Source organism: Lygodium microphyllum, chromosome 23 (genome assembly GCF_053477565.2).
Source record: "Lygodium microphyllum isolate KBCC chromosome 23, Lygodium_microphyllum_v1.1.10, whole genome shotgun sequence".
In the NCBI taxonomy this organism is placed as follows: Eukaryota; Viridiplantae; Streptophyta; class Polypodiopsida; order Schizaeales; family Lygodiaceae; genus Lygodium; species Lygodium microphyllum.
This window is the reverse complement of record NC_141157.1, coordinates 131,990,140-132,012,843: the sequence shown is the minus strand read 5'-3', so window position 1 is coordinate 132,012,843 and position 22,704 is coordinate 131,990,140. Positions and strand designations below refer to the sequence as shown.

Sequence of the window (22,704 nt, the reverse complement as noted above, 5' to 3'; positions counted from 1 at the left end):
AATGCATTCTAGAGTGACATATGTTTGTAGACACTCCATCATTTGCGTAGTCTTTAAGTGATCAAAGCGTACAAATCAAGCCAAAGGTGCATGCCCTTTAGATCAATGCTCTAGAATGATTAAGCCAAAGTTTCTCTCAAGGTGATGGGATCCATAAGTGTGCCTAACCAAGATTAAAATACTATTTCAAGTCATTCATAAATCATATTTGTTCTCTTGTAGGAGATAAAGTCCAGTCCAACTCACAATTATCTTTATTAGAGGTACACTTCAAGTTGCATTACACTAGTGAGAATGCATCATAGGGAATACAATTATTAATGGTAGGAATTAAAACATTAAGAAATGCATTGCAAAGGGGAAAAAAAAAGCGCGCAAACAAGAACATAGACAAGTAGAATAGCTCGAGAGGGGCCTGTTCAAGAGGATAAAGAGCGTTGGATCAGAGATTCTTGTGCTATCAACCACGTGCGCGCTCTCTCTCTCTCTCTCTCTCTCTCTTTGTGTATCGTGCGAATATTCGAGCTCCATTTGTGTGCCTCCCTGCCGTGCCTTTATATGTTCTTTGCTGGAGACACTAATCTGTGATCAAAGCCACTGTCTGGGAAGGCGAGTTAAACCTTGAATCTTTCCAGAAAGACTGCATTTGTTATTTAGTACATAGCTGGCTTAGCAGTAATCGTTTTGCGATTCACAACAGATTTAGGGGTCGATCATTACTGTGAGGTTTGATGTCACTGTCTAGTCAATGGGAATTTTTTTTTCTGTCATGCATTGTTTACAATGTCATTGTCCTTTTGCCTGGTTGAGGCATCACAAAGGTTCATACAATTCGAGATTGGTCACATCTACATATTGAGCTTGGAAATTATTAATCCAGTTATATGGTCACGAATGTGGCTGTCATCTCTTTCCCTTGCCCGCTCACCATACCTTAACATTGCCACATGTTTGCTTTACAGAGCACAACAATCTATGAATTTTACAGTTTTTAAGAATTTTATTAAAACTGCAACAGTCTTAACCATGTGCAGGCACGCTTAGCGAAACAACACACTACTTAGCTGCAAAGGACTAATGTATGCATGTTTGTGTTGTGACAGGGCATGATGAATATTAAATTTTTTTCTCTAGGTGACGATTATTGCAACATCAGAAATGGGTCCTAACGATGACAATGGTGCTGTTGTGAAAGAAGCAGTTGACAACTGTCACTTTTTTTCAACAAGGTCCTTGATTCAAAAAATCACTTTTGCCCATTTTACTTACCATGTGAGCTATGTTTGCATGCTTGGAAAAGGTCTGGAGCTGTAGCTAGCAATCAGATTACTGGTAGCTACCTATGGAGAGAGCTTGCTGTAATGGTCAGGATCTTTGAGAGGTGCTAGAAGAAGGGACTATTGTTGCAAAAACAAGGGGAGTCAATTGTATAGTCTCATGAGCTTCTACAGGAGACATGTTGGTTGGATTGTTGATTAAAATGAAGACCTTAATAGGGGGTAAAAGTACGTTATGTGGAAACTCTACTAGTAGCAAGCACCATCGATCAAGGCCAAATGTTTGAGATATGTGCAAGGTAAACCATTTGCATACACCAAGGAAGACAAGGATGTAGAGGAAGATGTTGGGTCTACCCGGAGGAAATGGAGGCTGCTTCATACCGCTTCCACCATTACCAAGGTAGGTATATTGAGCTTGTATTGTCATAGGCACATGTTCTTGAGAGCAATCTTTTCCATTTTGATTACATTTCATTCTATGGTGTCTCTTGCCTTAAGGATAGACGGAGCCTTATGTATCCGACCAAGTGTCATTCACATCCTAAAAAATGAGGCTTGCATACCATCACAAAATAGAAGCGATCATGTCTAGCAATGGCACTTTGCATCAGGAGATCCTTGAAATGGAAGGGATGATACATGCTCTTTGACTTTATTGATTTGCTGAGTCATTCTCTCATGCAACTCAAATATCTTTGCTTTCATTTTGAAAAAGCTTGTGGCTGGCAGATTTACACCAACTGTAGACTCTGGCAAACCGATTGAAAAGTGTGGGTGAAATCCTTGAAGCTGTTGTCACACAGGATGCAGATCTTCACTTACAAGTCACAACTAGCATGGTGACTACAGGTTCTGAGTTTAGAAAACTTAAGAGTGCTCAGTGTGCGAGATGAGTGTCATGAGATCTACATTGGCCATTTTACAAATGCTTCACAGTCCAGATTTTGCACCATGCTCTCCAACCTATTGGTGCTGGTTTAATTGAGATGTCTACTTCATACAAAAGTCGTGCTTAGTGATTCTTGTGTTCTTGTGCACCTGTTTTAGTACAGTTTGCTTTATTGTTTCAACATGGTTCCTGTCACATTTGAAACTAGACTTGGCTTTGATGTAGGCATGGTTGAGTAAAGAATTTACTTGGAATAGCCATGTTTTTTAGCTAGCTGATCTGAATGCAGAATTGAAGAAGATTATTATATTCAGCTCTCTAGGTCAAAGATTTTGCTTGGGCTCCTGTTTGTTTTTGCCCTACACCATGAGTAGGGCTGCTCTACATGTAAATTGCATGTGTTGTGCTTGCAAAAGTGTGATAAGTGCTGAGAAGATTTTATCATTGGATTTAATCTCTGGTTCTCTAGTACTTGGTGGATACACTGAGCAGAGACACAATGAAGCTTTCAATAGTATAGGAGCAACTTGCAAGGGAATAGAAGTACATGGCAAGATCTGTAATGTTGGGCCTATTGGAAAATCATAATGCTATGCAATGCATTGGTTAGTATGTCTACAAAGTGTGGTGCGCTCACAAAGTCTTCAGGCCATTATTGTACTTCTATTGAACTCCAACATTGGAAGCATTGTATTTGTATTGGGGGTAGGTGATTTACAATCTGAAATGATCATTTTCTGGCCTAGAAAAGGGGCTTGCATGATTGTTTTGTAGCCTATTTCAAGGTTGGGATGCAAGTGATTTTGTATTATATTGTTCGAACGACATTCAATTGTCTGTATGTAGTTTCTAAACAACCTTTGCTAGAGGAAAAAGATGCAGAAGAAAGGAATGCTTGCATTATGGACTCATTACATCTTGAAGATCTAGGGAAAATATTCTTAAGAAGAAGCCACCCAAAACAGAAAGTCAGCAATGAGATAATATGATATGTGGGCCATCGGCAAATGTGGTTTGGTTTAGGGTAGTTCTTGATGAATCCTATTGGGCTGAGGGAAAAACTGCAAAATACAGGTTACTCCAGCATGCTGAGGCCTCTGAGCAAAGCATAGATGGTGTTTACCTAGAAAATTGATATAGAATTTTATTGATTATCTATGCAACTATTTTAGATTTCTCAAGTATAATATTTTTTCTCTGTGTACATGTCATTCAAATCAGAAATTAAATATCCCATTGCATGAAATCCAATCAATGGCTATAGGAAATCGCATTCCATTTTATAGAACGTTTTAATACGACAAACCAAAAGTAAGCTTATAATGGTAAGCACTCTTTTCTCTCTAAGTCTATTCTTGACTTTTGTGAGGAAAAATTAAATGGTTTTAGATTCATATATATACCATATTTTTTATTGTATTACAATGTTGTTAATTTGATGACATTGGACTTAGCATAGGATTTACTTAGCTGACATTAGATTCATATATATACCATATTTTTTGTTGGGTTTATTGTATTAGTATGTTGTTAATGGCAGCTAGGTTAGTATAGGCTTTTCTAGATCTTTCCTTTTGACTGATAAAGGAGACACTTGTAGAACAACTTGTGGACTCAATATATCAGTGGCAGGGGGCCAAATGGTCATGTAATAGGAGCAGCAATTGCAGGTCCATTAACAATACCAAGTCCAACTCAGGTAGTGATTTGAACTTTTTTTTTCTAATAAATGAAAAACTATTGTTGAAGCTTCCTGATAAATGACAGCTCTGTGAGATGCTACAGAACATGGCCATTATGTTAGTCATGGTTCCTTCAATTTTGTACTATTGTTATTGAGTTGGAATGTTTTAAGGGGCCTTGAGCATTAGGCGCTTGTAGTTGCTAAAGATGCAGTAGCTAAATTATAGTAGAGCATGACAAAATGACTCAAGCTTTATATAGAAGATAGCATTGTAGAGAAGACAAGGCTGTTGATGAATATGCATAAATCATAGGATCAAAATCTCCCTAGGATGAGGTGGAAAAAGCTTCATTGGAAAAGCTCGAAGGAGCTAGTCAAAATTCTTCTTTTGGACACGTATACTTTGCATTATGTGTTATGTAATTTTCTTTCACTTGTAACTAGTTTGATGTTGACTTGATGGTTTGTGCAATCCATTTTTGTGTGAGTCTAATTATGTGTACTGCTTCTTTAATTATGTAGGGACTAATTTTAAGTCATTTAGGAGACCCAATTCGGTACTAATATGGATTTGAAGAACACTCTTTGATCATAGATGTCCCACAAGGTAATCCTATATCTTTTGTTTCATTTGAGCATGAGTTTGGTACTTTAGATCTATCCTCACATTTTCTACCCTTTCTTCCCACTTTCAATGAACATATACATTTATCTACATTAACTCTAGGACTGTACTTTAGACCTACCATGGGTTATCTAGTCTTAGCACACATTGTCTTTGATGCACATTTAGGCTTTAGGTCATCATTAAACACTTAGAGGTGTACCACTTTGCACCCTGGTGCTTTGTTGTTGGGAATGGCAATTGTGGATTATGCACCCACCCCATATCCACAAGTGCATCATACTCTATCCTCTGATCTCGTCATGTGGGGAATCTCCCCTAGCACATTGTACCGACCTCCCTTGTTGCTTATAGGCACAAATCCCACTCATGTACTGATGAGTCACCTCCTTTCTTGAAGGAAACAAGGAGTGGAAAGGAATCACCTCATATTTAGACCTAGTCCCACCCTCCTTGATTGATCAATGCCAAGTTTGGATCAGTTTTGGGTTGCATGAAAGTGTATCTTCCATATTGGGCTATTTTTCTCCCATTTTGGGTTGTTTGGATAGATTTGAAGGAGAACTTAATTGTGAGTAAGGGGACAAGTGCTGAAGCTCTAGGACAATAGGGCAACTTGATGTTGAGTAGATTCTAGGGCTTCAAATGACAGGATGCCATAAAAACAAGGTTATTGATAGTTGTTGGTGTAGAAATGAGGGTTTTTGATATAGTAGCAAAACATTAAAAACTAGTAGGTGACCTTATTCTTGTTCTCTGAAACAACAGAGGTTGTTGTTATAGCACTTTCTTGGTAGCATATTGAATGTCTCTCTCTCCTCTACTATGTTCTCCCTCATCTTATCAAATTTGAAGATATTTAACATTGTTTTGGTGAAATCAAACCTAATTACTATTGACTATTGTAATTAGGATTTTTTTGGTGTCTCGAGAAGTGCACCATTAAATATTGGCCATTCTCAGTTTTTCTCACCTGTTTGAAGGTGGACAACTCTTAAAATGCTCTTGGAGGTTTGGCAACAATGATGGGTCATTGGCTTCTTTTGCTTGGCTGGCAAGCGTTGGAGAAATAGAATCTTCAAGTTGCACTTAGGATTATTGTGACAAGCCTAATTAGAGACATAGATAGGTTGATAGGGAGTTTGGAGGAAGCACAGTAGTCAGAGGATCAATTTAGGACTGCAAAGTAACAAAAATAAGTGTGTTGTGCATCTATGCTAATTGTATTGTGCTTAGAAAAGACACAAGTATTTGAGTAGCTTTTAGCATAGGCTTTACCTTCTTAGACCTCCAATGTAGGTTCAATGGTGAGTGATGATTGGAAACAACAGCCATGAATAGGGAGCAACAACAATAGCAAAACACAGGTGCTTTAACATGAAGAGCGAGCTGTCCACCAAGAGCAGTCAGATCAAGTCCGAGCATAAGTCGAAACTCAACTAGCAGCACGAAGTATTTTTAAGCGACAATACCCTAGAAACAAGGAAGTAAATTATAAGTGGAGTGAAGACTCAAAACAACCCAGTTAGGGAGCATCCCCAGTCATGATTTTAGGTAATTACACAACTACAACAGCCACAAGACATGCCTTCAATTTAAACTATAGTTGAGGGCAACAAGCAACATAATCTAGGAATGGAAACACAACAGCTGAAGCCTTCAGAACTACAAAACAATGTAGGAGAGGAGCCGTTTGGATCTAATCAGCAACCCACAAGCACTACATGACACTAGAGTGGCCTCAAGCACTAGAAAATGTAGCATCCACTAGGCGCCATGCTTTTTGTACATTGTTGCTAGCACATTTAATATACTATGAATATACTACTTGAAACCTGACTCCATCTCTCCCCTTTGTAGGGCCTAGGTAGGCTAGTCAGGTAGTTGTAGGTGACCGGTCTTCCACTCATTCAACAAACTGGGCATTTCTAGTTGACCAAGCCAACTTGGCTCATCAAGTGTCACCATTCACTGCATCACTCATTCAACAAATCTTGGGGAATTTCTGTGTGACTAAATACACATAAGTAGAGGAAGTAAATACACAAATCTCCCAATTCCCATTTTTTGAATACTAAATAGGTGGCACCCAGATAGCATGTCCATAAGTTTCTCAAAACTATATGATGTGACCTATCATTGGAAAGTGCTTCAAAATGGAATCTATTGAGCTATAGAGCGCTTGATTTGGAGTTATAATGTTCAAGTTATGACAAATCCAAATATTTGACTGCGTGTCCCAAACTTATGGGAATTCCCATATTCCCCAATATGGTGTTCTAGGGAATTGATAAGGAATTTCTTTTTTCTTAATATGCAGGAAAGACGAGCAATGGTGGCATCTACTACCTTGATGGAATTGAAAAGCAATTATGAGTTAAGCCTGTGCGGATCTAGTCTATATTTTCTCCTATTTTGTATTGGAGTTCTTTGCTACTAGACTTGGAGACTCAAAAGCACATGACTATTTCCATTCCTAAAATACATTTTAGCATAAGCTCATGTAGGTATACATTCAGCAGAGCTCATGCATGCAATCTCGTAAAATATACCTACCTTGTCAATTGAAAGAGATAGATGATACCATCAAAGACTATTTTGAGAGAGAGAGAGAGAGAGAGAGAGAGAGAGTCGCTTCTTGAAGACCTACTAAGGATATGACCTACTACTCCTATGTTGCTACAAGGAGACCTCCCTTGCCACCATGGTTGTGCAAGAAGACGTCCTTGGTTGTCCACTACTACATGCACAAGTTGGGTCTCATCAAGTTCAATGGCTATCTGATCGCGCTCGTCGAGCTACAAACCCTACAAGTGCTCAGTCGTAACATGTTTCCCATCAATGCCTTTGAGTCAATGCTCTTGCTTGGCTATAACAGGTTTTTCGCATGTAGAGAGTAGGCCATACCTCACACTTACGGGCCATTGCCTTAAGAGAGAGAGAGAGAGAGAGAGTGTGTGTGTGTGTGTGTGTGTGTGTTGTTGAGAATAGTAAATGATGCTTAACAAGAATGCCTGTAGAGGTTAGATGTGCCCAAAATAGGCTTGTCTACAAGAGGCTTTGTATGGAGGATAGAGAAAAGATGTATGCTCTAGAAGCTTTATGATAGATGCCTAGAATCCCATAAGCATAGTGAGGAAGAGTGGTACTATCCAAAAGCTATAAAGGCATGTACTTGTTGTCACTCATTTGAATGCAATGGTACAATCATTCTCTGTCACTCAAGATTGTGTTTATGAGTCCAAGTTAATATATCTTGAAACCTAATTCATTTGAGTTATAATTATTTATCTCAATCATGTTTTATGTATATAATCTCCGTTCGCCATAGCTAGCATAGCTCTAGATCCGTGTTTCTTAACATGGTATCAGAGCCATGGCTAAGCTAAGCTAGTAGTGTGATTTCTTCTTCTTTGCAAGCTCTACAATTTGTCACTCTTTCACTCTTCTCCTTGTACAAGTCCACATCCTATTTCCATCTCAATTTCTTCAAGCCATCCACACATCCATTGTCTTGTACGAGGTGAAGGAGCTCAAGGAAGGAGGTGTTGTTCAAGAAACTTGGTTTGAGGTTCGCATTGGAAGAGCTAAGCAAGGGGAAAAATTTGGTCCAAGGGTCTACTTTTGTCTTTGATAGAGACTGAAAAGAGAGAAGGGAGAGATAATACTCATCTTCTTGCTCCCCACCATCATTGTTACTGCCATATCTGGCGATTGTGATCTGTAGAGTCTCTCAAGACCGTTAGCCTCCTTTTGTGCATTTGCTAGGAGATGAATCTGACGATGATGGATTTGGGAATGTCGATTCTTCCCTCAGAGCAGCCAAAACCTTGCAGGAGCAGAGATGATTGTAGGCCCCCTGCGCATGGCAAAGTACGAGATTCTACCGTAGGGAGCCTATCTCGTAGGCTCACGTCATGGCGGAGATGGAGGAAGAGGCCAAGAACATCGACATGGCGCCTCACAAGCTTCTCCAAAAGGGCGAGGAAGGCACGATGCAAGCCGTCATCAAGGATGTCATCCCTATGGGGTACTTTGTGACGTTGCCTAATGGTAGAGAAGGATACCTTCCTGTACAGGATTTGCAAGTGGCTTGGCCATTTTGGAGTGCATCTTCAAGGGTGGATAGGAGATTATTGTGTGGTGTAGCATTTCATGTTCTAGGAGCAATACATTCTCGTGAACATATGGGCATACCTACCTAGTCTTCTGATGTAGAGGCAAAGGATGATACACGAGTCTCTGTATGTGATATCAATCCAGCTATACTCAATGTTGGAAAAAAGAGGGCCCAAGAGAGAGGACTTGGGGGTGCACAATCATTAGTGTAGCTGGAAGAAGTCGCAGAGGCTCTTAGTTTTCAAGATAATAGTATCGATAGCTATACCATTGCATTTAGCATAAGGAATGTGACCCATATTTGACAAGGCTGAAACATTGAAAGATGCAACTATCTCACAAAATAGAGTGGATTAGACTAGGGCAAGGCCTATTACCATAAAGGTAGACTGGGCTTCGTAGATTCGGGACCTTGAAAGACAGCATGCCAACATGACGTGCTATAAGAATATCAAAGCAGAATGTCAAGTACCATGCACCAAAAAAAGGGACAAAGAGCATAACCAAGGAAAAGAGCATGAAGACAAAGAAGAAATTCGAGGAATGCCAAAGCAGCATGAAGAAGAAGATATTTCCGCTGCTACAAACAATATTTTTCAAAAAATTTCCATCATGTGTCTTGTTTTCCCTTAGTGGATTTGCTTTCCATAGTGGATGTAACAAACCCTACCAAGATGTAAAGTTTCAAGCTTTAACTTGACTAGGCTGCCAAAGAGCGAGTCTCCTGGTCCATGTTTACATGTAGAGGGGGCAAAATCCAGCAAGGGTAGAGATTAATCATTTGAGGGTGGGTGTTGAGAATAGCAAATGATGCTTAACAAGAATGCCCATAGAGGCTAGATGTGTGCCTAAAAGAGGCTTTGTATGAAAGATAGAGAAAAAAATGTATGCTCTAGAAGCTCTATGAGAAATGCCCAGAACTCCATAAGCACAATGAGGAAGAGTGGTACTATCCAAAAGCTATAAAGACATATACTTGTTGACACTCATTTGAATGCAATAGTACAATCATTCTATGTCACTCAAGATTGTGTTTATGAGTCCAAGTTAATCTATCTTGGAACCTAATTTACTTGAGTTATGATTCTTTATCTCAATCATGTCTTATGTGTATAACCTCCGTCCGCCATAGCTAGCACAACTCTAGATCTGTGTTTCTTAACATGTGTGTGTGTGTGTGTGTGTGTGTGTGTGTGTTAATGAGCTTCACGATACCATGAGAGAGAGTGCGTGTGCGTGTGTATTGATGACATTCACGATAACGAACGCGAGAGAGAGAGAGAGAGAGAGAGAGAGAGAGAGAGAGAGAGTTAGTGAGCCTATCGTGAAACTCTATATGCGAGTAGCAAGAGAGGGAGATTATCTATATTTAGAGAGTTGTGTATCCTTTTCAAAAGGAAGTTGCTATATTGAGAGAGAGAGAAGAGAACGTGCTACCTATTGACTTTCTTTAGAGTGAGTGAATTCCTTGTAAAAAAATTCTAGGTAAAAGAATTCATATTTTTCTCTTAGGACTATTTCAGTGCATGCCACATAGGATGTTGTTAGGTTCAGTGATAGGTTTGGTATATTGCAAAATAAGAGAGAGTATAGCTTTTTGTATAGGGCCAAGTGTATCTTAGTTTATTTTTTCTATCACTCATTCTACCATGTTTTATGTTTATAACCTCTGTCTGCCATAGCTAGCACAGCTCTAGATCTGTGTTTCTTAACATGTGTGTGTATGTGTATTAATGAGCTTCACGATACCATGAGAGAGAGAGTGTGTGTGTGTGCATGTGTGTATTGATGACATTCATGAGAGAGAGAGAGAGAGAGAGAGAGAGAGAGAGTGTGTGTGTGTGTGTGTGTGTGTGTGTGTGAGTTAGTGAGGATACTTAACTTTAAAAATGAAAAAAATGGTGGTCAAAAAGTGATCTTAAGCTATATATGCAAAAAATCAACTTTATTCAAAAGTACATTTTGTAACTCCAAGGAATAATTAGAGCCATGCCACACATACGTTAATGACTTAACCTTCCTTACCCCTTAAATCTAGTCTACGTTGTAGCACGTACCTTGTGACTAGTGACCACTTTATCTTTCACCTACGGCCCTGCACAGTAGTGCTCTCTCTCTCTCTCTCTCTCTCTCTCTCTCTCTCTCTCTCTCTCTCTCTCTCTCTCTCTCTCTCTCTCTCTCTCTCTCTCTCTCTCTCTCTCTCTCTCTCTCTCTCTCTCTCTCTCTCTCTCTCTCTCTCTCTCTCTCTCTCTCTCAGTGCAAGTACTCCTTTGGCCATCACACTGTCAAACCTCTATCTCCATCACCCTTTGTAAGCATCATTGACCGACTCTTCAAATTAGTCCCTCTCGCTTCCTCGCTCTTCCCTTTCTCTCTCTCTTCCACATCTCACCATCGCCTTGCAAATTCAGGCATGTCAAGTATATTTAGAGTCTCAACAATGGTCTCCCTTGATCACATTCCCTATGTTTACAGTAGTAGGTTCTCTAGGATACTTGAATACACATAATCAAAACTTTTTTGCAAAACCACATTGAACTATCTGCACTTTAAATATACACTCTATAGATTTTTTTGGCCATCCAATGGACAACATCAACTCTTTTTTTTTTTTGTAGAACCACATTGAACTATCAATATACACTCTGAAGATTTGACTCGCATCCAATGGAGAACATTAACACATTATTTTCTGTATCTAACAACTCTAGGAGTGAAGAATACCTTGAATCAAAGCCCTGGCACACAACTTTCTAACAGGGTGTGCAACATAAGCCTTGCTTTAATATCACTACTCTAAACATTGATCACTTCACTAACAGTTCCTAGGAGGACTGTGAAATTATGTTTGTAGAATGTTGACCAACTTGAGGAAGAGAACAATGATGAGGAGGTGGTTTTTGTTTTGTAACAACTCCCATTAATGTGGTGTGTTGCCATGCTGCAAAGCGACGACGGTTCCAAGAGCCTCTAATCTCTTAGTACATGAAACCAAGATCATCCATCGATTGGTGGAATAATTACATTTTTTTACTTTTTGATTGTCTTGTTTGACATTGTTTTTTCTTTGATTTGGAACAACTTGCAACAAGAATGTATTCTAATAGCATAGTAAGGTTCCTAGAGAAGAGTTATATCAATGAAGAGACAAGTGGCTTTCAGATTTTGTAGCTTGCATCCAGGATGATATGTATTGATGTCTTAGATAATTTTGGTTGTGGTTGACCCACAGTCTCCAAAATAGTCTATGAGTTCGCATCATCTTTGGGAAAAAATGGCCATCACTTGGTGTAATGGCCTAAAAAACAATCCAAGCTAAGCCAAGTAAAGGATGGTTTAAAGTGTTACATGGATTTTCCAATTGTTGCAGGGTGATTGATGCTATATATTTAAAGCTTAATTTGCCACCTCTTGAAAGTGGACTAGACTACTTCCATCAATAGAGCTACTATAGTATGGTTGTGTAGGGAATTGTGGACATTAATATTTTATTCATGATGAAGGATACCCTCTTTTGCAATGGGCAATCACACCTTTCCAAAGGGATGAGCTCAGGAGCGAGGATAGGCATAGCTACAACTAAAGGGATTTAGCCCTAAAGTGGAAGCATGGTTGAGTCACCACGCGAGGATAGACATAGCTACAATTGAAAGGAGTGAGCCCCGAAGTGGGAGCATGGAGTGGAAGCAAGAGTTATGGTGGAAGGAGCAAGAGCAAGGGAGAGAGAGAGAGAGAGAGAGAGAGAGAGCCAAGAGAGAGGAACTCTAATAGTCACAATGTATGAATGACCTTCCATTTATTCAAATGTCATTAAAAGAATAAAGAATAAAGTGACAGTGATGGGCGTCCGCCACTTGCAATGCAGAAGTGTGTTGGTATGCAAATACTGTCAATATAACTAATATATAGGTAGCTACGCACATGTGCCTTTATCCCCAACAATCTCCCACTTAAAGGAGAATGTGCTCCTAATGAGGAGGGAACAAGAAAAAGGGGACAAAGTACAAATGTACATAAGTATAACAAGATGATGAAAGATTTCATCTCATCCAATGCCCATCAACTTCCCAAGGAAAAACGCTCAGCTGTGAGATTTTTAGTGAGCAGATTTGTAGGATTTTGATCAGTGGAGATTTTGACAAGCTCAATGAACATGTCCTCAAGGGTCTCTCAAATAAAGTGATAGTGCACCTTAATGTGCTTCCTCTTTGTATGGAAGACTAGATTCTTGGCCAATTGAATAGTACTCATAGAATCCAAATGCAGTGTAGAGATCACATCAATAATGCCAAGGTCTACCACCAGATGGCCTACTAGAGAGCCTCCTTGAAAGCCTCAATGGGTGGCTACAACATACTCTGCCTTTGTAATAGATCGAGATGTGCAATTTTGCACCTTGGACATCCAAGATATAGCACCTACAGTAAAGGTGAAGACATAGCCACCAGAGGTGGTCTACATGTCCTCCATCATCAGAGTCAATGTATTGCATGACTGTTATATCCTGGCCACCATAGTAGATCCACATAGCTACTATGCCCTTCAGATACCTCATGATACCCTTGACGGCATCTCAATGTCATTTGCAAGGTGTAGCCATATAGCTTGCCACAACTCTTATTACAAATGCTATGTCAAGATAAGTGGCTATCATGGCATACATCAGAATGTCCACTGCTAATGCATAAGGGATCTTGGCCATCTTAGCCTTCTGGTCATCAAACTATGGTCAATCGGCGTGACTAACATTCACGTGAGAAGGTAAAGGATAGCCAATAGGCTTAATATTGTGTAGATGAAACCACTCAAGAACCTTCTGTATGTACTTCTTCTGTGACAAGTAGAGGAGCCCCTTAGAGTGAATGTGCATAATGCATATCCCAAGAATATGTGAGACTTATCCCATGTTCTTCATCTCAAAGCTCTTCTTAAGCTAACCATTCAATGCATCTAGCTCATCATGAGCACTCCCAGTAATCAACATATCATCCACAAAGAGGATCAAAATCATAAGGCCATCATCATAAGCCTTCCTTGTATATAAATACAAATCCATATCAATGCAAGAATATCCATGTGAATGCATAAAGGCATCAAAATTGTGATACCATTCCCAAGGTGCTTACTTAAGGCCATAAAGTCTCTTCCTCAATCTATACACTAGGTGTTCCCTAGCATGTTCTAAAAATCCCTTAAAGTGTTCCATGTAAATCTTATCATGCAAGTCCCCATGAAGAAAAGTCGTCATGATATCTATCTGATAAATATATAAGTCAAGCTAAGCAACCAAAGCTAGTACCAAGCATAGGGTAGTCTTCTTCACAATAGAAGAAAAGACTTCATTAAAGTCCACACCATGTTCTTGCTTGAAGCTCTTAGCAACCAATCTTGTCTTGTATCCTGGCTTGGGATGTCGAGGGGAGCTTTTCAACATGTACATCCACTTGCATGGCAAAGAATGCTTCCTACTAGGCAAAGAAACCAAATCTCATGTATGATTTTTTTGCAATGAGTCATACTTTGATTGCATGGCCTCATCATAGGTAAGAGGCTTACCAACATTTGTCACCATAACGTAACCCATAGAGGACTCAAACCGTGCAGGTTGCCATCTATCTCTAGTAGACTGCCTCAAAGCTAACTGTGGAGCCTGTAAATCTCATGGAGCATAAGGGACTTGAGCCACTAGGATATCAGTTGTTACTATAGTAGGCTATCTAGATGGTCGTATAGTAATATGAAGTTCCTCTTAAAAGATCACCTTGTGCATCTCAATGGGATGCTTAGGTTGCTTATGCATTTTCTCCTCATGGAAAACATCATGGCTGTTGCGATAACCTTCCAAGCCTACGGACTCCATAAGCAATAGCCCATCTCGCCTACATCACCATAACCAAGAAAGATGCATTTCCTAGACTTAGGATATAGCTTATTGTGCTTGTTCTTGGATACATGGCAGAAAGTCTGACAACCAAATACACAAATAAGCATATAAGAAAAGTTTTTTAGACTAGACCTCTGCAACTTGATAGTCAAGATCAATATATGAGGACCAATTTATTAAGTGTACGGCAGTAGTAACTCTCTTAGCCCAAAAATCCTATGGTAAGGCTACCTGGCTAAGCATACTACGAACTCACTCTTGAATTGTCCTATTTAGCCATACCATTCTAGGATGGGATGTATAGGGCAATCAACTAATGTTTAATACCCCTTGCATAATAAAACTGCTCAAAGGATTCGGAGACACACTCAACCCCATTATCTAACCTTAAGCATTTCAGCCTATACCCATACTAGTTCTCAACCAAAGCAATCCAATGCTGAAATATAGTCAAGACTTCCAATTTTTGCTTAATGGGATATATGTCCAAACATTGTGTGTATAGTAATCAATAAAAGTAACCAAGTACTTTGTGCCACCTAGTGACTTGTAGGACATGGGACCACATACATTCGAATGAACGAGAGCCAAAGGCTCACCCATGCATGTCATACCAAACTTTTTATGCGTATTATGTTTCTGCTTGCCATATAAACAATGATCATAAGACTCAAAGCACTTATAGTCAAGGGATAAAAGATATGGCAAATGAGTAAGCATTTTTTTTCCTTTCAATGTGCCCAAGGTAATGACGTCACAGAGATACATGTGGAATCGCATCCACTGCCAAAATATGGTCAATTGACCTAGATATAAGTAAGGGATAGAGAGTGTTGGACTTAGGATCACATGCAATGACAACATTCCCACAAGTAATCTTCCACGAGGAATCATCAAAAGAAACTAGATAGCCTGCATCATCCAAAGTACCAACATAGCTAAGGCTCTTTATGAGAGTCATGACATAACATATATCATGAAGAGTAAACATGCAACTTGAACCAAACTACAATTGGACAACACCAATACCAACTATCTCCAATGCCAGGTCATTATCCAAATGGATAGATCCAATCAAATTGCAATAGGAGTGAAACCACTCTCTATGAGGGGTTATATAAAAAAATCCCATGAATCTATCAACCAACACACCAACACTAAGCATACCCTAGCAAAGCATTAGACAACTATGAAGTATCAAGAAAAGAAGTTGCAAGTATGAAACCATCATCAAAATCAGTCTGTATAATATTAATCTCTTCAATCTTAACATTGGACTTTCTAGGGACAATGTTACAATCATCATTTTTGTCCTCTACTTCATCATTTTTCTCTTGTTTGTGCTCGTCTTTGTACATTGTATGGCATTGTGGCCAAATATGCTTTGATTTCCCATAATAATGACAAGTTAATGAGAACTTATGACCACGAGGCTTATTGTGAGACTATCCACGTGACTGAGAGCGAGGTTGTTGAGAGTGTTTGCCATGGCAATCATTACCGCCCCTAACATTATTGCTCTAACTGTCAAAGCATGAGAAGCATGGAAAGCATCGATATTCTTCTTGTTAACCTCTTCAATCTCTCAAGAGTTCACCCTCTATATATTGCAACAACTATAACCCATCACTAGGTATGTTGGCACACATAGCAATGCGAAAGATATCCCATGATTCAAGAAGTATAGCTAAGAGAAACAAGGAAAGAAGAGTACTCTTAAGTTCAATCCCTAGTAATGACAAATGGCTGATAATGGAATGAAACTCATTTAAGTAGGTTGACATAGAAGTGCTCTCCTTCATGTGAAGGTCCATAAGTTGCTTTAGCCAATACATCTAAGAAGTGAAACTTTGCTTATCATAAACATTGCAAATATTTTTCCATATTTTCCATTATGATTGGCCATTAGAGACAACATTATAAAACACATGCTTAGAGAGGGATAATATGATGATGGATTTACATAGTTTATCTAATTCAGCCCAATCATCTATATCATTAAGTTCAGGCTTGATACCCTTATGTTTCAAGGGTCTAATCTATATTTTTTGCACTAAAACTTGCTATATTTGGGTCTTATACTAGTTGTAGTTGGTGCTATCCAATTTTTCAATATTAAAGATAACACTATTAGTCGAGCCACTAGCCATAATGAAGGCAAACAAGTGCACGTTGTGCCTATAGTTGGTCTCTTCTATTATCCGTGAGACCCACTCTATGCATGATGGTTATGCCTATGGGATGTACCTTAGTCTAGCACACTGATTCTTTGACACTTCTTGATGCCAATTGCATATTCACTCACTACTAGTTGGAGTTATTCCTTGGCAGTTGCAATTTGTCTTATATCAATGATTGCCTCTATTTGATATTGATTCTTTATTTACTAATGTACCTCATTTTCAGTATGTTGTAATTACAATTTACTCCACTGTTTATGCAAGTAATCACCTTCATTTGATAGTTCTTATTGAGAAATGTAACACAAGCTCAATGCATAGCCAATTGACAAGATGTATATATCACTGACAATATCATGATAGAGATAGGTTCCCACCTAAAAGGAATGTCAAATCAGTCCACTGAGCATTAGTTGCGTACATAAAGCATGTATATGTCACGAAGTCCTCCCACAGTCTCACTGTAAACCCTCAAGCTCAACTGCATAAGCAAAATCTCAATGTAATCTCCAAATGTCAAGAAGTGGCTTCCACTGGAGATAAAGTTGAATTTCAGATGAGCAAACAAAGCTCAAAACATCATGTGGAAGGCATCCATACCTCCATGATCCAAGTAGTGTGTATACATCCAGGAGCATCTAACCCAAGTATTTTGCAAAACTCTTACTAGAGCATTAAATAACCATATATAATAGTGAATGACAATCAATGTCAAGATTTAAAGCTCCAAACTTAGCTCAAAGGAAATCCACAAACATAACCAACCATGTAATATGAACCATAGCATCGATATATCACTCCGAATAATTGGTAAGCACACTGGAGTAATAAGCATATGCTTTCATTGATAAAATAAGCTTTAGCCTTGGTTATTACAGCAATCGGACCATTATAAAATTGAGCAAGAATAGTGCTCAAATTGGTTCCAAAGTGAGCTCAAAGCATAGGTGTATCAATCTTGAATATGGTAGCATTATACATAGCCATTCATGCATTAAATGGGTATGCCACTGATCATGGGATATTAAAGATAGGAGACTGCCTTGTTATTACAACTTATAAATTGTAATGCATAGTCAATATCTGGAGGATAACACTCCAATGGAGTGTTGGGAAGGCTTGCCCAAGTGCCAAAGGCCACATGGGAGGTGGGATGAAGCTAGAGAAGGAGCAAGGCAACCAAACACAAATCACATTGTCTATTCCTACTATTATAGTTGCTCATGATGATGATGTTTAAGGCTTGGGGAAGCTCATTAGATCCTATGGAAGCCTTGGGACAAGCCTCGACGCCTCGACACCAATAGAAAGAAGTCATGGAGAAGGTAGAGCTCAATGTATACCTCGGGGTGAAGAATCCATGGCTGCCATTGAAACTATGAGCTGAAGCTTCTCTCCACAAGCTGAAGTAATGCTGGGTTGAACTTCTGAATGCCAATGCAATGGCTCTGATACCAATTGAAGGGAGTGAGCCCTGAAGTGGAAGCATGGAGCTGAAGTAAGAGCTATGGTGGAAGAAGCAAGAGCAAGAGAGATAAGAGAGAGACAAGATGTGGGAACTCCAACAATCACAATGTGTGACCAGCCTTCCCTTCATTCAAATCACTAAAAGAATAAATAATGAAGTGATACTGATGGACGCTCGCTACTTGGAATGTATAGGTGTGTGAATATGCGGGCATTGTCAATGTAGCTAATACATAGGTGGCTAGACACAAGTACCTTTATCCCCCAACAACAACTGTTTGCAATCAACTAGGATTGTGGTTGAATGTGCTTTTGGCAATGTAAAATGATCTTGGCTTTATCTAGGTAAAACCATCCAAAACCCTGATCATCATTCCTTATCCAATATTGTAAATGCATGCTGTATTTTTCCAACAACTATTTGCAATCAATTAGGATTGTGGTTGAATGTGCTTTTGGCAAAGTAAAATAATATTGGCTTTATCTAGGTAAAACCATCCAAAACTCTGATCATTATTCCTTATCCAATATTGTAAATGCATGTTGTATTTTGCACAATATTCTTAAATACGAGGAGGAGGAGGAGGAGGTATTTATAAATAGGCCTTAAACAAATGTGATATAGAGGATATATACATAGTGAACCCCCCGAGACCATATTGGACAAACGACATGTAAGTTCATGAGTTATAGTGAACCAGGGTGTTCATGCATGTGAAGCATCGATTCTCACAGTTTTTGATAAGCATATGATCCAAATTTCAAGATGGTGTAGCCTGTATCCACTTGCAATAAGGTTCGAACAACCAACACCTTCCTTCCACTCTTCTCGTGCCCACTTTGAAAGCATGTACAGTTCATATGTTCTTTATTTTATGTAAACACAACTACAACCATTGGGATTGCATTATATGTGTTCACTGCAATGACTTAAGATTTGCAGATTACTAATTATTCACTTTATAAGGGCTAGTCTTCTTAAAAGTTGGTTTAGGGTGAACCATATCATTATACATTAGAGATATTCCTATGCTTTGTAATACATTTTTTGTTTTTAATTTTCACACTCTATGAAACTACTTTGCCATACACTATCATTTCTCCAATCCATAAAATGTTCATAGGCCATTTCAGTCACCGTATTGGAATGGATCATTTCATATATGCTCTAGGTTTACCATGTGGGAACACATTTTTGTAAGTTATTATACCCTTACGAATGCCTTAATCATTAAATATTTCCATGTGGTGGATGTTATATCCTAATGACCCTATCCACCATTTCTTACATATCATTATAAGCTAGATGCACTACCTGAACTAGCAAACATTTCTAGGCCCCAATATAGTGATGAAATAGATTAGGAGACCACCAAACAATGATTCCTACAATACTTTACGCTATGATTCCAAGGAGGCACAAGAATGTATGGTATTACAAAACAATTATGTCATAAACACACAACGAATATAGACTATATCTTTCAAAGTCTAAATGAAATCTATTCAATGCATTGACATGCAAGTTGCTCACCCTACAGTTTTATGTACTTGATGAGCATTTTAGATACATTGTGTGTGCAATTGATGATGATCACACTAAAAAGATCTTTATCAGATATCTCTACTAGGATGGGACCCACAACATCTTTTGTGTGTTGTATGGATTTTCTTCCATGATAATAATTTGGTTGGGTCTAAGAATAATTCCTCTTTTAACGTAGCGCTCAATGTGTGTTGCATTTGCCATATATCATTTTAAAGCAAGGTGCCCATTATTTTTCTTTCTTGCAAGGTACTTTGAACTTGAGTACATGAAAGGGTTATGGCTATGTTGAGGAGATTTTAGTACTAAGATCATGGTAAGTTGTTTTGCATCATGACAATGAGTATGATGTGATTATAGCAATAATAAGAGAGCCCTAACACATGTAATGAATGTTAGATTGCGACATACAAAGAATACTTCCAGCTTGTACTATCTCTTTAGCCAAACCACATGTCCTCCAAAATAGAGTTCACATGGGTGCAATGAAAAATTTGGTAGCTACCATTCAGGTTGGGGGTGCTGGGGAAACACTTTTAATATGGTACAAACATTGGTCTCCATACCCATGCATGTAAAGGGTTAATAATGGGATTACAAACCTTACAATAGATAGAAATGATGTTTAGGAATCTTAGTGTTCAGCTACATTCTAGATCATTGCAAGATGGATTTCCTTGTAATGCTCAAAATCAATCAAATTTGTTAACTTTCAAATATTGCATTTGTTACACCATGTCATTCTTTCGACCCATTTGTTTATCACGAAATCTTGTGACTCATTTCTCTAGAGTCTCTATATCATATCCTTAATCCATCAAACGACAAGTAATTATGTTATTAGTATAAGATCTTGCATGAATCTTTGTTACTTCCACCATAAGAGTGAAACCCTAGATGGTGCATGTGTAGAAAGATAGTTACAAGAAATTATGAGACCTCTAAAGTTGTGTCAATGGCTACCTTTAGCCCGTTCTCAGGTGTTTTGTGCACCCCTCATCCAATAGCTCCATCCCTCAGAGAATGTTAGTTGTAGCTACTTTTAGGCCAACATCTACCTCGTGCACCCTTTTTCTCACATGTTTGGGCACATCCATAGTAGATGTGCTCAAGATACTTCCATTGGCATTGGAATCAATGTCTTGTAATGTATCTATAGAGGGGGTCTCATTTGTATAAAAACATTTTGTTAGGTGGAAGAACATTTAATTTTTATATATACAATAGTAGGTGAAAAAATAATAATATGTAAGTCTGAATAAACCACGGGGGTTCACATGAGTCAATGATATTTGATCGTGCTCGAATACATGCTCCTTCTACTCTTCAGATGTCATCATCTAGCAGTTGCTCTTCATGCTAGGAATGTGATGATCCTAATAACATATTTTCCTGATAACCATGCCACAATAGAGTCCACTTCAACTAGGATTGCTCCTAGGAGACCACAAGTCACCTCTCCTCACACTTCTTTGCCACATCCTTCCACTGCTCACCTCAAGTCTTGACTCTCATTTGCCAACCCCCTTGCATCTCTACATCATCATGTGCATGTTTTGCTTGCATCAAACAATGTGGAACAAAAATCCTTAACAAACCTTGGAGTGTTCTGAGTTTGACTAGCATTCTCATCATTGGTGGTGTCACTCAAGGTGGACCCATTATTGTTAGCTCTATGTCTCCTATTGCTCTCAACAGGGGTTGTAGCACTAGAATCCCAATTTTTAGAGTTAGACAAAGGAGTGGGTGAAGAAATAGGGGGGTTTGAAGAGGGTCTAAAGGTGGTATGGATGTACTAGATAGTGTGCATATCACATGATGATATAGTGATATGCTGGCTTTTTGAGCATGATGGGTTTGAGCGTGGAGATACAATAGAAGAGACAATTCTTGGGGAAGGCAAAGTAGAATTTGGCTCCACATTTTGATGTTGGCTGAAGGGAATTGAATGGGCATAGAATGAAACAACAAAGGGAGGGATGGCCTAACAAAACGAGGGCAACTTGGAGAGATAAGAAAGCACTTCCCATATGTGACAAAGATAGATGTTGAGGAGTCATAGGAGGTTGGAATGTCAAGGAATGTATGGATGAAGAAGAAGGTAATTGTGGAAGAAGAAAAGGCACCAATAGGGAGTACTTGCACATAGACCTCTCTAACTCATGAAATGCCTCATCATGTTCTTGACTCAATGGAACTACAAAAACACTATCATTATCAAGACCATTGGACAGAGCATTGAAAGATTGGGATGGATGGGGCACATGTGTTGGAGTCCTTGAGCCCTAATACAACCATTGAGTAGATGCCAAAGGGAAATGAAAAGACAGTGTGGCAAAATATGTGGAGACCTACACATGAAAGACACATGCTTCACGTAATTTGAAGGATAGGAAATTTACAAGACAAGTAACTCCACATATACATAATTTATCATTGTTGCATAATCATACATAAGGCATTGTGTTTGCAAGTGGCAAAAGACTGCCAGCACATCATATATGCATTGAACTAGTTCATTGCCTAAGATAGGACCCAAGATCAGTGATAGATTTCTTTTGAACCATAGAACAACACATAACATCTGCATAGTTTAGAAGACCTAACATTGATGTTAGAATGCACGAAGCAGAATATTTTGCACTCTTTTTAAAAGCAAGAATGTCAAAGAATGTGGACAAATTTCTACCAAACCAGAAGCACATTTGAATGCCACAATTACGAGTAAATACAATAGTATTGAGTACTACTTAAACATTGTATTTCCAAATAAATGTACATATTGATCCAAGGAAGCACTAAAATCCATAAACAACAAACAAAATAAATGTGGTTGAAAAACATAATTTAGATTTACAATTCAAAGAGACCAATAGAAAATGTATAGAAACACCATTTCACATGAAGTGATCGATAGATAGATTGCATTGCATTTAATGGAGATCCATCCATACCTTATACGTCTAAATGTCACATGCTAGCATCCACAAATCCTACAATTTCAATATCCCAATGTTATGTTTCAATGTC

General features: G+C 38.7%; 1 long non-coding RNA gene across 1 annotated transcript; it reads left to right on the top strand.

Annotated features, from left to right (window-relative positions):
* Window positions 1–494: 494 nt before the first annotated feature.
* On the top strand, window positions 495–7,726 carry LOC148016756 (uncharacterized). The gene is made up of 3 exons (XR_015688092.1): window positions 495–3,868; window positions 4,376–4,460; window positions 6,799–7,726. It is a non-coding gene; the product is annotated as an uncharacterized LOC148016756 (long non-coding RNA).
* Window positions 7,727–22,704: the final 14,978 nt, after the last annotated feature.